Source organism: Petaurus breviceps, unplaced genomic scaffold (genome assembly GCF_028583685.1).
Source record: "Petaurus breviceps papuanus isolate PSGF00001 unplaced genomic scaffold, PetGlider_PUasm1.0 90723, whole genome shotgun sequence".
In the NCBI taxonomy this organism is placed as follows: Eukaryota; Metazoa; Chordata; class Mammalia; order Diprotodontia; family Petauridae; genus Petaurus; species Petaurus breviceps.
In genome coordinates this window covers 8,274,627-8,289,056 of record NW_027187323.1, presented here as the reverse complement: position 1 = coordinate 8,289,056, position 14,430 = coordinate 8,274,627, and positions in this window count along the sequence as shown.

Here is a 14,430-nt window from a genome sequence, read left to right as displayed (position 1 = left end):
GACAGAGAGAGAGAGAGAGAGAGAGACAGAGAGAGAGAGAGAGACAGAGAGAGAGAGAGAGAGAGAGAGAGAGAGAGAGAGAGAGAGAGAGAGAGAGAGAGAGAGAGAAAGAGAGAGAGAGAGAGAGAGAGAGAGAGAGAGAGAGAGAGAGAGAGAGAGAGAGAGAGAGAGAGAGAGAGAGAGAGAGAGAGAGAATTTTTGCTGAAACCAAACCAACAGGAGGGGGAGGGGATGAGAGGAAATGTACAAGTGTGAATGTAGAGGGGTTGGCATAGGTTAGAAGAGCTGCTTCATTGTCAGACACTGAGGAAAAAGAGAAGGGAGTGATAGATTAAGTCAAGAAATTTTGAGAAGAGGAGGAAACTAATGCCAAATGTCCTCACTTTTCTTTGTGAAGTAGGAAACAAAAAAGAAAAGATAAAAGAAAAAAATGAGAGAAAAGTGAAGAGGACCCAGGAGAGAGCTTTGGGAAACACCCACAGCTAGAGTCATGGCTAGGATGAAGACACAGCAAGGGAGACTAAGGAGTCATTATACATGTAAGAAGATAACCAAAAAGGAACAAAACCATGAAAATTGAAAGAGGAAACAGAATCCAGGAGGAAAAGGCAATCAAAAGTGTCAAATGCTACAGAGAGGTCAAGATGGATGATGACTGAGAAAAATCTGGCGACTGAGAGATCATTGGCAACTTCAAAACAACATCTTCAGTTGAGTGATGGAGGGAGCCATATTGTAGAGGATTAGAAGAGAATGAAAAGAGAGGAAGTAGACACACTGATACAGACTTTTTCAAATTTAGCTGAGAAAGGGAGGAGACATAGCTAGTGAAGAAGTTGCATCAAGGGAAAATTTTTTAATCTTGGACAAGTCATCCACAGGTTTGTTGGCAGCAGGGAAGGAACCATAAGATAGGTAGAGATTGAAGATGAAAAAGAGAGGGGATGAAAGTGGAGGAAATATATTGGAAAAGATGGGAGGAGATACGACCAAAGGTCATAGAGGTGAGATGCCCTTGGCAAGGAGAAGGATCTGCTCATTATCAGAGGCTAGAGTGAAGGAGAAGATAATGTATAGGGAGGAATGGAAGTTTATGAGGGAAGGGACTGTCTTTTGCCTCTTCTTGTCTCAAGCCATGGATAAGTCATGCAACTTAATTTTTTCAGCCCCAATTTAGAAAGCTGTGCAAACTTATATGGATAAGATATATAAGATATATATGGACCTGGTCCATATGTATCACTGGCCCATATACCTCACCTGTCTTCTAGACCTACATCTCCAACTGGTAAAAGAACATTTATACTTATATATCTCCTTGGCACCTTGAGCTCAACATTTTAAAAACCAATCTTACTCTCTTCCCCCTAAATCTGTTCCTCCTCCTTTTAGATCCCCCTCCCCTCCTACCTGTGTGTGTGTGTGTGTGTGTGTGTGTGTGTGTGGTAGGAAGTTGCTATGCTTTGGTCAATGCTGTGCCATGTTTAAACCCTTGGTGAAATCTGGTTCTTTCCCCTCTCATCTGTAATATCCAATGAGTTATGATGTCCTGTCAATTTGATATTCAAAATATCAAATTGGATTTGGAATTACCAATCCTCCTTTATTATTTCTCCATTCCCACAATCATCATTCTAATTCAATGATTTTTTATTAGCTTCATTACCCCCCATACCCCATTCCCAACTTGGACTATTGCAACATCCTCCTAAGGGATCTTCTCTTCTTCATTTTTTCTTCCTTTCCAATCTATTTTTCACATTGTTGGTAATCTTACTTATGCATAGGTTTCACATTATTGGTAATCTTACTTATGCATTGGTAATCTTACTTATGCATAATCTTACTTATGCAACTCTTCATAACCCCATTTAGCATTTTCTTGGCAAAGATACTAGAGCAACTTGCCATTTCCTCCTCCAGCTCATTTTTACAGATGAGGAACTTAGGCAATTGGGGTTAAGTGAGTTGCCCAGGGTCACACAACTAGTAAGTATCTAGGCCAGATTTGAAGTCAGAAAGATGAGCTCCTGACTCCAGGTCCGACCCTCTATCTACTGCACCACCTTATGGACTTATGTCATTACTACCTGCTGTATTTCAAATAACCTGTGTCATGTGTCAGATCATTTCCTGGCTTTGTTCTTGCTGTTCCATATTCTACAAATAGCCTCCCCTCTACCTCCTCCCAATTTCTACATATCCTTTAAAACTCAACTCAAATGTACTCTTCAGTGACTTTGGAAAGGAAAAAAAGTGATCACCAAGAGCTTGGTTGATTAAGGACAAGTCAACATATCAATCCCATTTCCCTTTTGGCCAGTGTTACTACACCATTAAGTCAGGGCAATGTCATAGATCAATAGGCTTTAGCAAGGCAATCATCCAACTATTTTGTGCTATCTCTGTGGACAAAATGTAGAAATGGGGCCTGGATAATAATAGAGTAGGGTGAATTTGGAATGAATTGTTTTACTGGTATAGAAAGTGTGAACTGACAGATTGATGTATACCTTGAGGAAAGTCTCTAGTAGAGTGTTGTAGGTCTCTGATTCTGGCCCTAATATATTTAGAAGATTTATTGGTGACTTACATGCATAGAACTTTTATCAATTTTTCAGGTATTCAGCATTGGGAGAAAGGGATAGCTAATATACTCAATGACAGACTTGAGGTCTAAAAAGATTTCAACTAGGGGATGAGACAAACAATCAAACAGTCAACCAACCAGTATTGATTAAGTGCTTACTGTGTACTTGGGGAGATTCACTGAGGCATAATGAAGAGTCAGAAAGACTTAGGCTTAAGTCTTATCTCCAACACATACTGCCTATGTGATTCTGAGCAAGTCACCTAATTATCTCAGTGCCCCCAGTGTCCCAGGTAATTCTCTAAGATGATCAGTTGCATAGAAAGTTTGAATCTTCATTGTAGAGGAAGTTCCTCAGTTTGGGTCTTTCTGTACCGATTACAGATAGAGTCTTAAAAAAAATGCTCCAGAAACTTGGTATACAAACACAAAAGTGAAACCATCCTTGTGCCTTGAGCAGCTTGCAATCTACTGAGTAAGGAAATGTATATATGTACACAAAATGCATAAAAATAAACAGAAGGTAGTTTTGGAGTAAAGGGTACTAGCAGCTGCTTTGAAGAAATCAAGGGCTCCTAAGAAGTTGAAGCAAGGAGGTATGGGAGATACCCTCACAAAGATATTGAGATGGGAGATGGATTGTTGTGTGTCAGAAACTGCATGAATGCCAGGAAAATTATTGAAGTTTATCGAGTAGGTGAGTAGCATGGCGAGATCGACATTTTAAGAGAATCTTTTTGGCAGCTATGTGAAGGATGAATTATAGTGAGGTGAGGCATGAGTCAGGGAGACTATTTGTGGGGGCTATTGCAGCAGTGCAGGTAAAAGGTGATGAGGACATGAATTAGGATAGTGACTGTGAGTAGAGATAGGGTCAGATGGGAGAGATGTTGTAGAGGGGATAAAAATGACAAGATTTGGAAGTTGATTACACGTGAGGCAGAGTGAAGAGTTAAGGACATCAATGAGATAACAAACTTTGGAAACGAGATGTATGGTGGCACCCTCACCCAAAATAGAGATTTTTTAGCAGCGAGGTGAGTTTGGAAAGAATAATAATGAGTTCTCTTTTGGACATGTTCAATTTGAGATGCTTATGGGACTTCTAGTTTGAAAGGTCCATTAGGCAGCTGGAAATTCATGACAATCTCAGTCCAGAGATTAGGTCTCTCTGTCTAGATCTAGAAAAGATCTGCACAGAGATAAGAATTAAAGCCATAGGAACTGTGTTGTTGTTGAATTATTTCAGTTGTATCCGACTCTTTGTGACCCCATTTTTGGGTTTTCTTGGCAAAGATACTAGAGTATTTATCACTTCCTTCTCCTCCCTGGAAGCTGTGAAAGTCACTAAAAGAGAGAATACAGAAAGAGAAGAGAAGATGGGAGATAACAGTAACAAATGCAAAGTTGGGTATATGGGTTCAAAATCATTTGCAGAGGGTTGGAATGGGGTAAAAAGTTGGACAAGATGTAACCAGAAAACAGTTCATGCGAAAAGATCTTGGCATTTTAATAGTTGTCTACTGAATATGAAGCAATAGCCTGTCGGTAAAAAACAAAGAAACAAATCAAGTCATTCGGTAACCTACTCATCTAATATTACAATAAGCTGCATTTAAATAAATATCCTGTCAAGAGTAAAGGAGGTGAAAGTCATATTTGCCTCTGCTCTAACAAGCCTATGCTATAGAAGTGGTCTTGGCAAGGTGAGGCAGAAAAGAAAACCACAGAAAAGAAAGTAGGATGGTGGAGGGCACTTGAAAGCATGTTACATGTGGATGGTTTGAAGGGACCTGGAGCGAAGAGAAGATTAAGAAAGGAAAGTATAGCAGCCTTCAAATATCAGAAGTTACCCTGTAAAAGACTGAACAGGAGTTTGTTTTTTTTTTTGGTGTGTGTTTGTTTTTGTTTTTTCCCTTAATGGTTCAGGAAGACAGACTGAGACCCAGAGGATGAAAGCAATAGGGAGAACCTAATAGAAGCAGCAATCAGAGTTGTCCCAGAGTGGAATGGGTTACCCTGAGAGGCAGTGAATTTCCTGGTCATTAGAAGAAGGTGTTGGATTAGAAGATATCTGAGGTCCCTTCCAACACTGTTTCATTCTTGGGGCCTTCCTAAGTCAGCAATGACCTCCCTGGGACTGTGACTCACCCAACACTGTTTCCACCTCTATTACGGATTTATCCAGTGCCCAACACTTGCACGGTGTGCCTCCTGATACACTCTCCTGAGGGAGAGTGAAGAGTTGAGGACATCACTGAGGACATCTCCTCTGAGGAGATTATAAACTCCCTGAGCACGGAGAGTCTGTTTTATTTAAACTTTTCTCTTTTCCCATTTGTTCCACTGTTCTTTACATTGTAGATACTTACCAGGGGATAGTCTAATTTACATTTCAATTCATCAGTGTGGTTCGGGTCCGATAGTGGCCTGAGGCTAGATGACAGGACCAAAGATGCCTCATAAATAGTAACTTCCCTAAAGTAGTAAAAGGTTTGCCAAGGGTCTGTGACTGACATGACTCACAGGGCTATGGCACCATACAAAGAGAGTTCTGGATAAGGGAGCTTTTCGAATGTGGGCAGTGGCCTACACCGAGCCTTTAGTTCCTTAGCTGAAGACATTTAACGACAACCATAGCCCCTGAACTGGGAACCAGTTGGGGAAACGGATGGGGGTCTATGTATCACAAAGTGACACAGTCCTGTAACATTTTCTCAGTACCTTCCATTCTATTTTCTTAAGAAGTACAACATGTAGTGACTTCTGTATACCTCCTTTGAGGAGGGAGGGTTGTTGGAAAAATATGTGGGATTTAAAAAATTACACAGAGTTCCTGATTTATGAACACTCATCTTAAAAGTGACCTGGCCATACAAATGGCCGTTTGCATTGGACCTCCCTTTACTTGAATTCTCCTCTAACTCTCCTACCTACTGTCTAGATTGTCTCTGTAGGTCTTTTCAGGATTGTGGGGTTTAGGGGAATTTAGGAGATATAGAAAAACTAAGAGCTGAAGGCCCAGGACTGCTATACCTTTGGTACAGTATAGTGCAAATACACTTTGCTAGCTTCAATTTTCCCATCTGTAAAATGGGGATAAAAATCACCTAATTTCTACAGTTGGGAGTACTATTTGCAGAGTACTTTGAAAATCTTAAGGTGCTATATAAATGCCATTATTGTATGAACTTTTAATTATTTACAGGGGTACACATTGAATTCCCCCTGTAGGATAGGATATGAACTCCTTCAGGAAAGGAACTTTTTTGTCTTGTCTTTACTTCCTAGTGTTTAGCACAGCACCTAGTTCAGTAGCTATTTAATGAATGATTGTAGAATTGAACTGTATTGGTAATTATATTATAGCTTTTCCCCTAAGATTGTCATTTGCCATTTCAGTATTCCACCAGTAATGCTCCACACATGGAATGGAGTTCCATCATATTTCTTGAAGGCCATACCAGGAGAATACAACCTCTGGAAGAGTGTGAGAACCATTCTACATTGGTATGGAGAGGCTCAGCACCAGCCCTGTCAACGAACTGTTTTGGCCACATCCATTCATTAAACTGTCGGTACAAATGTGGAGGAATTATGATCTGTGCACATGGAAGAAGAACTGACATCAACAAAATGATGAACCTTGGCAAAAATTGGAAAAAAGTATTTCAGGGTGATACATACAACAAAAAAAACCACCCTTATTGATTTTGAGGCAGGCTTTCTATGTGAGATAAATGTACTTGGATGCCTCACAAGTACCTCTTTGTACCTTTAAATATGAGCTGGATCATTGTTCAGTCTGTTATAGACCCTTCTGTGAAGCTCTTCAATCAAACCTGAGAACTCAAGGTGAAATTGAAAGGAAGGTAGGGGACTTTTATAGGCTAGTCTAAGTGAACTCGCTGAGCATGGAACTAGGGCCATTTTGCAGAGTGCTCTTCAGTATGAATTCCCTGGTTCCTCTTTTAGGCTTTTACTTTGGCATAGGAAGGATGTCATTCAAAGGGTGGTCTTACACGTTATATATGAATGTAATACCTGGGTACAACAAGACAAACTATATAGATGGAGTGACATCTTCACTTTCGAATGCCTTTCTATTTGTCAGTTCTCTGACAACCTTCATGTTATTTTGAAAGTAGTCTTGTTATTTAGACACGGTTGTAGATTTTTCTCTCTCTACTGAATTATACCTGAAGCATTCTTTGATGAAAGAGAGATGAAGCCCATCATTTTTTTTTTTTTTACTAGTGTAATGGTTGATAGGACGAAAATTTTCCATTTTTATCTTGGTAAGGAGTGAAGCATATCTTTAAAAAAATTTTGGGAACTATCAGTAGTAATTAGAACAAGGAGAAAGCATTCTTTATATTTCATTGCATAGAGATCCTGTCAATTTATTTGATAAGAAATTCTGTGCTCGTTTAATGAGATTTATTTGCTGTAGGTTTTTTTTTTTCAGAGAAGGTATAATTTACCTAGTTGTTCCTAAACCTGACCTTACAGGAAGTAAAAGCACATGCTTCAGAAATGCTTTCTCATGTTATGTATTTAGGGGCAAATTTAGGATTTGATATTTCTAGATTAAAAAATGGAATTTATCTTCTTATTAACTCATTCGTGTAGTGGAGAATTGTAATGCCAAACCCAGGAAGTGTAATCTCAATGATTAAATCCACTTTCAAAAATTCAGCACATTAGATTATGGTTTTAGATGATAAAGCTGCTAAAATGATTGCTATCATCTCTCTGTACTAGAATAAGCTAAGAGAGGGAGACCTCATTCTTTGCAAAGATATCATATTAGTATAATCTTAAGAGCCTATTAATTGTCAGGGAGGCTTATATATTTGTGCTAAATATGTGATTAAAAAACAGGGATGCATATACAGCATCATCTTAGAGATAGAGAAAATGAATATTGTAATACTTGTGACTCTCAGTTTCCTCTACAGTAATGCCCTTACACCTTTCTTTTTCAGGCTTTTTGTGGCATCCTAAACAGAAGGATATTGAAGGGAGCTGATTCTGCTTTGATCCTTACGCTTGTTGTCAAAGCGCTTGGGATTGAAGAGACTGTTGGCTACAATTGACTGTGACAATTAGGAGATGATCAGAGCCCTAGAGTGGAGCACTTACAGGGTAATTTACATGTCAGTTTGTCGAATAAAAAAAAGATATTCAGCTAAGATTTTTTTTTCCCCTCAGAGCCTTGTAAACTGCAATTTGTGCTCTGGTAAGAAAAACCTGGCAGAGGAGTTAGGATAGCCATTACCATTTGAAAAGAAGCAATCATAAGGCCACTGCTGAGCCTATTGTCCACTAAAAATGCTGATTTGCAGTCAGTGAGTGAAAGAGTGGAACCATCACTAAATAAAACCTTGTGCAAGGTAACTCCCCCTTGGTGGCTTTTTAATGTTGGTTAAAGGTTTTTATATACCTTAAATCCTACATTTACTATCATTATAACATTGTTATTGGTTGTGAATGTCCTTTCTTGTTAAAAAAAAAAAAACCAACCATGTATTGGAGGAAGTGGTAGGTGGATCACAGGCTAACTGCTGGTTGATAGGCTAATGCTGGCTATCGGTTGTATCAGATTTTTCTTATGCTTTTTTCCCTTTGTACACCATCACAATTTTCCTCTTGTCACCCTTCGCACCTTGTCATTTTTTTCTCTACTGGATTGGTTCGCTCATGGGTTTTTCCATTTTTATTTACATTCCATTTCATAAATGTGAGCTGTATTTTTAACATTCCCACATTTAGCCCATTGGGAGTAGTTAGAATGAAAAAAAAATTGCAGCCTCAATCCATAATTTGTGATGCACATGCTATCACTTTTGTACTTTCTATTAGATAATCTGTGTGTACTAGTAAAAGAGAGTAGTGGAGTTAAAAAGAAGATAATTGACCACTAAATAAATGTGTTCTAACTCATCCATTCCCCTTTCGTGTAGGAAAGGTCTGAAAATCTAGATTCATTTTGGCTTTTTTGTTACCTACATATTTTCCTCCTGGAAAATTATCAGATGGAAAAATCCAGACATAGTGCAAAGTCAAGCTTAGGCATGTATGTCAATCTAAAAATGGAGTTAGCATCATTAAGGGATGCACAGGACCCTTCTGTATTGGGATATATAAATAAAATACATTTCTTTCTCTTAAAAATGTCTACCAACCCACAGTTGCAGATAGAAGTTTACATCTGGTTTTGCAATGCAGGGTTACAATAAAATGAATTTGTAAAGTGCCAGGGTAGTTTTAGAAACACCTTTTTCTTCATTCTACATTAAAATGAGTCTTCCTTCTACATTAAAATGAATCTTCATTCATGAGTGCTAAAAGGCATGGCCTTCAACAGCCAGAGAGACCAATTCTGAGGAAATTCTGTTGTTTCTACCAACTCATGACCATGTATGCTATATTTCTACAAGGTCATACAAGTACCCTTTCATTAATGGATTTCCTAAGGCATTGCATTCGAAACAAGCAAAAGGGAGGAGAGAAGAAGCTTTTGTTTCTAACCTTGAGCACTTATCATGTTTTAAAAGCATACTTTATGAAACATGCAAATATAAACATGCATGTATATATATATAGATTTATATGCATGTCAACATATACAAGCGTGCATATACATTTACAGTGTGTATAACAAGGCATGCACACATATAAATATGTGTATGTATATATGTGTGTGCATGCCCACAACATATATGTGTATATATCTACCTATATCTTCTTGTAGAAATCTTCTGACATGAGTTATGTCCAAATTTCCCATTAGAACTGGAGTACTTCTATGTTCTGGAGTAGGTTTTTGGTTTTTCTAAAATTCTCAAATAATGTCAAGACAAGTTGAGAGGAAATAACAAGTTCCTGGTACCTGGTCTAGGCATTTTTTAAAAAGGTCTTCCTTCCTTCCTTCCTTCCTTCCTTCCTTCCTTCCTTCCTTCCTTCCTTCCTTCCTTCCTTCCTTCCTTCCTTCCTTCCTTTCTTCCTTCCTTCCTTCCTTCCTTTTTCTTTCTTTCCTTCCTCTTCCTTCCTTCCTTCCTCTTTCTTTCTTTCTTTCTTTCTTTCTTTCTTTCTTTCTTTCTTTCTTTCTTTCTTTCTTTCTTTCTTTCTTTCTTTCTTTCTTTCTTTCTTTCTTTCTTTCTTTCCTTCTTTCCTTCCTTCCTTTCTCTCTCTATTTCTCGTTCTTCGCTCTCTTTCTCTCCCTTCCTTCCTTCTTTGTTTTTTCTCTAACTTTCTCACCACAGTTTTCCTTGCACACATACTTGTTTTGCAAAGAGAAATACACAAGTCAGAAATAAATAAGAATGAATAAAAGAAGAGGTTATGAAAAACAAACAGCCTAATGAGATAGGGAATCAGAGATGGTCTGGACTTAGCTTGTATCTGCAGAATCGAAGGCAGTAAGTAGTAACTCAGTATCAAAAATCATACACAGCAGGAGGTGTTCGTCTCCCAGGTAATGGGTAAATGACAAGCAGATGAGCTGTCCTCATATTGATTTAAGCATTTTGTTCCAGCTAGTCACAATTAACTTTGATTTGTTTTTACTTTCCTCTTACAGGTTTGCATTTAAAGCACTCTCAGAGCACTAATTGTATAAAATTCTAGTTACTGTACATTCTCTCGCTAGAGAGGTAATAAATGAATAGGAAGGAATTATTTGAGATTCTAAGCAGGGATTCTCAATGCATTTCTAGCTGACTAGAATTGTTTTAGAAACTGATCTGGAGCAAGAAACTTTCACCAAAAATTAAGTACTTTTTGAATATTTCTTTTCACTGAAGAATTTTATAGGACTATCCTAGAACTCAGAAGTCAAATTTCATTTACAAGCTGTTTTAGATGAATATTGAATATGATTAAAAAAAACTATGTCCTAGTATGTCCTTCAAATAATCAGTAACTGATGTGTTTGGAAGGATCAGGTAGAATCTTCAGAAATGAAATTTCTTCCCTCTTCCTAATTACTATGGAATATATTCAACATACAAATTACAATGTATGAGATATATACTTGGATAAAACAAATTATTTAAGACTACAAGTTGATAAAAGACAGCTGAACAAAACCATATGTAAAATACTCAAGCTAAATCACAAAGTAATTTATTGAAATGCTCTGATTGCACTAGAAGTTCTAGAGCCTTTCACAGCCCAAATGAGTCCTCCTGTTCCAGAACATTGACTTCATCTCTTTATTTTATTGAGCAGCTCTTTCCCTGTCAGGCTTTGGAGATGGTGCTCTGATCAGATAAAAAGCACTTACAAGCATGCGGTTGAATGTATAATTTATTTATTTATAATTTATGAATTAAAATTTATAAATCATTTTAATTTTTCTCTGTCAGACTAGAGAGGATGCCTGATTTCCCTCTCCTTTGAATAGAAACCAAAGGGCTTGTTAACTTCTTAATGTTCCGTTTGATTGTCCTCATCCTGTTCCCAGAAATGGGGCAAGCCATGACTTGTCACTCAAGTAACATAGAGATCTTTTTCTGAATAATGTGATAGTGATTGCAAAGAAGTGGACTGAATAGTTTATCTACATCCATCAAGCTCTTACTGGAAGATCTATTGGGTGTTTGTGGAAGGCAGAGGGAAGGAATGGGAAACTGATAAAATTAGGTGGATGCCATTGTTTTGGTGACTTAAAATCTATTCTTTTAGGGCTACTGTTGTAGCAACTTTAAGTCATGTGACAAAACTCCTGAAAAGGTGGACCCTTCAGGACCTGCTATGTAGCCAGAGATAATATGCCTGTATTTTTCTGCTCAATATGACTCATGAGGAAGAAGAAATAGCATTAAATAAAAAAAGATTGAAAGAGCAGGTGGACTACCCCACATGAACCAGGGATAGTTCAGGGTGACATAATTTTGAGGGATGGCTTCTTAGAAGGGAATATCAAACATTTGGGAAGAAATCATAAACTTCATTATTTTTTACCCAAAAAGACACCTGAGAAAATTTGCCTAACACTTGACCCATAAACTTGCTTTCTCTACAAAATCTTTATAAGCATTTGTGTCAAAGGCATGATTAATAAGGTTGTGAGAAGGAAATAAACTTTCATGATTAATATTCTATAATGGAATACATCTTTATAGTTATACACTTGAAGAAAAGGTAGAGAGGACATAAAATACTATTGTACTTTTTTTTTTTTACTATTAATAGTATTTGATTTAGAGCACAATGACTAATTATATACACACACACATATATATATATACACACTTATGTGTATGAATGAATAAATGATCCATTTATATGGTGCACTGTGCTAGGTACTGGAAATATAAATACAAAGGTAAGAGAGTTCCTGCTCTCAAGGAGCTTCTATTCTAATAGGGCAGACAGTGTATTACAGACGACCTCAATTCCAATAAAACACATGATCACCCAAGGTGCTTGTCAGCATCATGGAGGATGTCCAGTGCAGAGTACATCTAGGACAGGGCTTCTCTATAACTGATAAGATCCTACCAGTTTTCTTTTTTGGTACTGATTGCATATTGCTGACTCTCCTAAAAGAGATCCATGATTTCTCAAGAGAGTTTGGCCAAGCTAGCTATATAAAAGAAAAATTGAATGGAGGAAGCCTATTTGTTTTCAAGACTGTAATATGCTGTTGGATGGACTATCTATAGTGGTGGTCCATCAGTAGATATATCTTGGCTACACACTGCTTATGAGCAATGAACTGGTGATTGAATTTAATAGAAGGAGGGAAGCAATCTGTATTGTCTTTAGGAAGATGTATAGTTCTTTTAATGAACCCAATATTTGCCCTGAAACAAAAGCCCATCTTTTTGGTTGCAAGTTGCAGAATATCATAGCCTCCAAAGATGCAAAGCTATATAGGTCACACCAAGGGCAATGGAGAGTCACATAGTGAATGGGTTGCAACATATAATCTTTTTTTTTTTGCCTTTTGGAGGGCAATCGGGGTTAAGTAATTTGCCCAAGGTTACACGGCTAGTTTTTTTATTTGTGTGTGTATGTGTGTGTGTGTGTGTGTGTGTGTGTGTGTGTGTGTGTGTGTGTTAAGTGTCTAAGGCTGGAACCGAACTCAGGTCCTCGTGACTCAGGGGCCAACGCTTTACTCACTGCTCCACCCCTGCAATATATAATCTTATAAAAATTGCAAGAGAAGAAGTGAAAAGAATATTATCAGAGAGCTGTTGGTTGGTTAGCTGTTGTCCTTTGTTCTTGAAGAGAACCAAAATGACATCACTATGCTAGAATCCAGTTATGGTGTATCTGACTGTGGCTGATCAAACCAATGAACTTGGAATATTCTACCACAGGTGGGGCAGAAATAGTTCATGTGAACATTTAGGGTGGATTCTCTAAATTTGTGCATCTTGCACATCTTTTGAGCTAATTTAATTCTACTTTGTTCTTAGAGCACAGCACCTTCTCTGATATGGGCATGCCATGCTGGGCATTTCTGTGCCAGTGTCTCCCATGTCACACAATCAAGTCCAAAGTTCTTAAGAGAGATCTTGACAGTGTCCTTATGTCTCTTCTTCTGACCATCATGTGGTCATATGGTCTCTGATAACATATGATAGAGATACATTAGCAGAAGAAGGGGATGGTCTTTTATGTCATAGAAACAAGGGATAACTGATGAACAGCTTGTAGGTTCTGTTGATGTCCACACAATGTCAGGAGACTTAGAGGAAGATTAAGAGGAAGACATTGACAAGAGTGGAACAGTATAGGAAGGTATGGATGGGTTGCAATCTGAATTGTTGAGACAGACTACATTGTTGAGAACAGAGGTCCACTAAAGCAGATTTCAGGAACTTGGTTCAAAATGATCTAACATGGGCTTTCCATAAGAACCACTATGGAACAGATACATTTTTTTGGGCACCCTCCCATTTTCCATTTGAAGACCTTTTATCCTCACTCTCTCCTTCCCATAGAATCTAGTGCTCTCATTCTAGCTGGGTCTCTCAGTCAAGAGTTAGCAAACAAGCATTTATTTAGGACATACTGTGAGCCAGGCACTCTGCTGTGCCCTGGGGATACAAAGAAAAGAAACACAAACAATTCACAATCCCTGTCCTCAAGGAGCTCAGCTTCTAATGAAGGAGACAACACCTGCACGCATAAAAGATGTCTAGGCAAGACGGAAAGTCATCTTAAAGGGAAGATAGTAGCAATGGGCTTGGAGAGACTGGCAGGTCCTCTAGCAGAATGGCGGGGTCTTAGTTGAGTCTTGAAGGAGCCGGAGGTGAAGAAGGAAAGGACATTTCAGACATAGGGGGCAGTCAGTATAAAGGTATGGAGTTGGGAGATAAAGTGTTCTTTCTGAGGTGTAATACCTTCAAGCCCTTCAGAAATGTCTTCTTGTTCTTCGATGAGAACTACAGCCCTTGAGTGCCTCAGCAAGAAAACCCAGGCTTGGAATAAGTAGGAAGATCACAAGCAGCTCCTAGAAGTAACACTCTTCAGTAGAGGCTGTCCTGTTTGTTGTGGGATTGCTTTACTTTGGTTGAGGGCAAGAACTGTGACATTTTTGTCATTGTATCTCTATAACCTAGCACAGACTGTGACACCTAGTAGGTATTTTGGCAATACTGGTTGATTGACTTTTACCTCATTTCTAGCTATTTCCTATCAATTCAGTAAATTACATTTCAGTGCTTTAAAAGTATCCCTTTATCAAAATTGACCTATGGCATTGATTTGGGGTCAGAGCCAAGATGACTAAGAAAACGCAGTGACTAGGTCTGAACCCTCCCGAATTCCCTCCAAATAACTTTAAGTAATGTCTCAAAACAAATTCTGGAGTGGCAGAA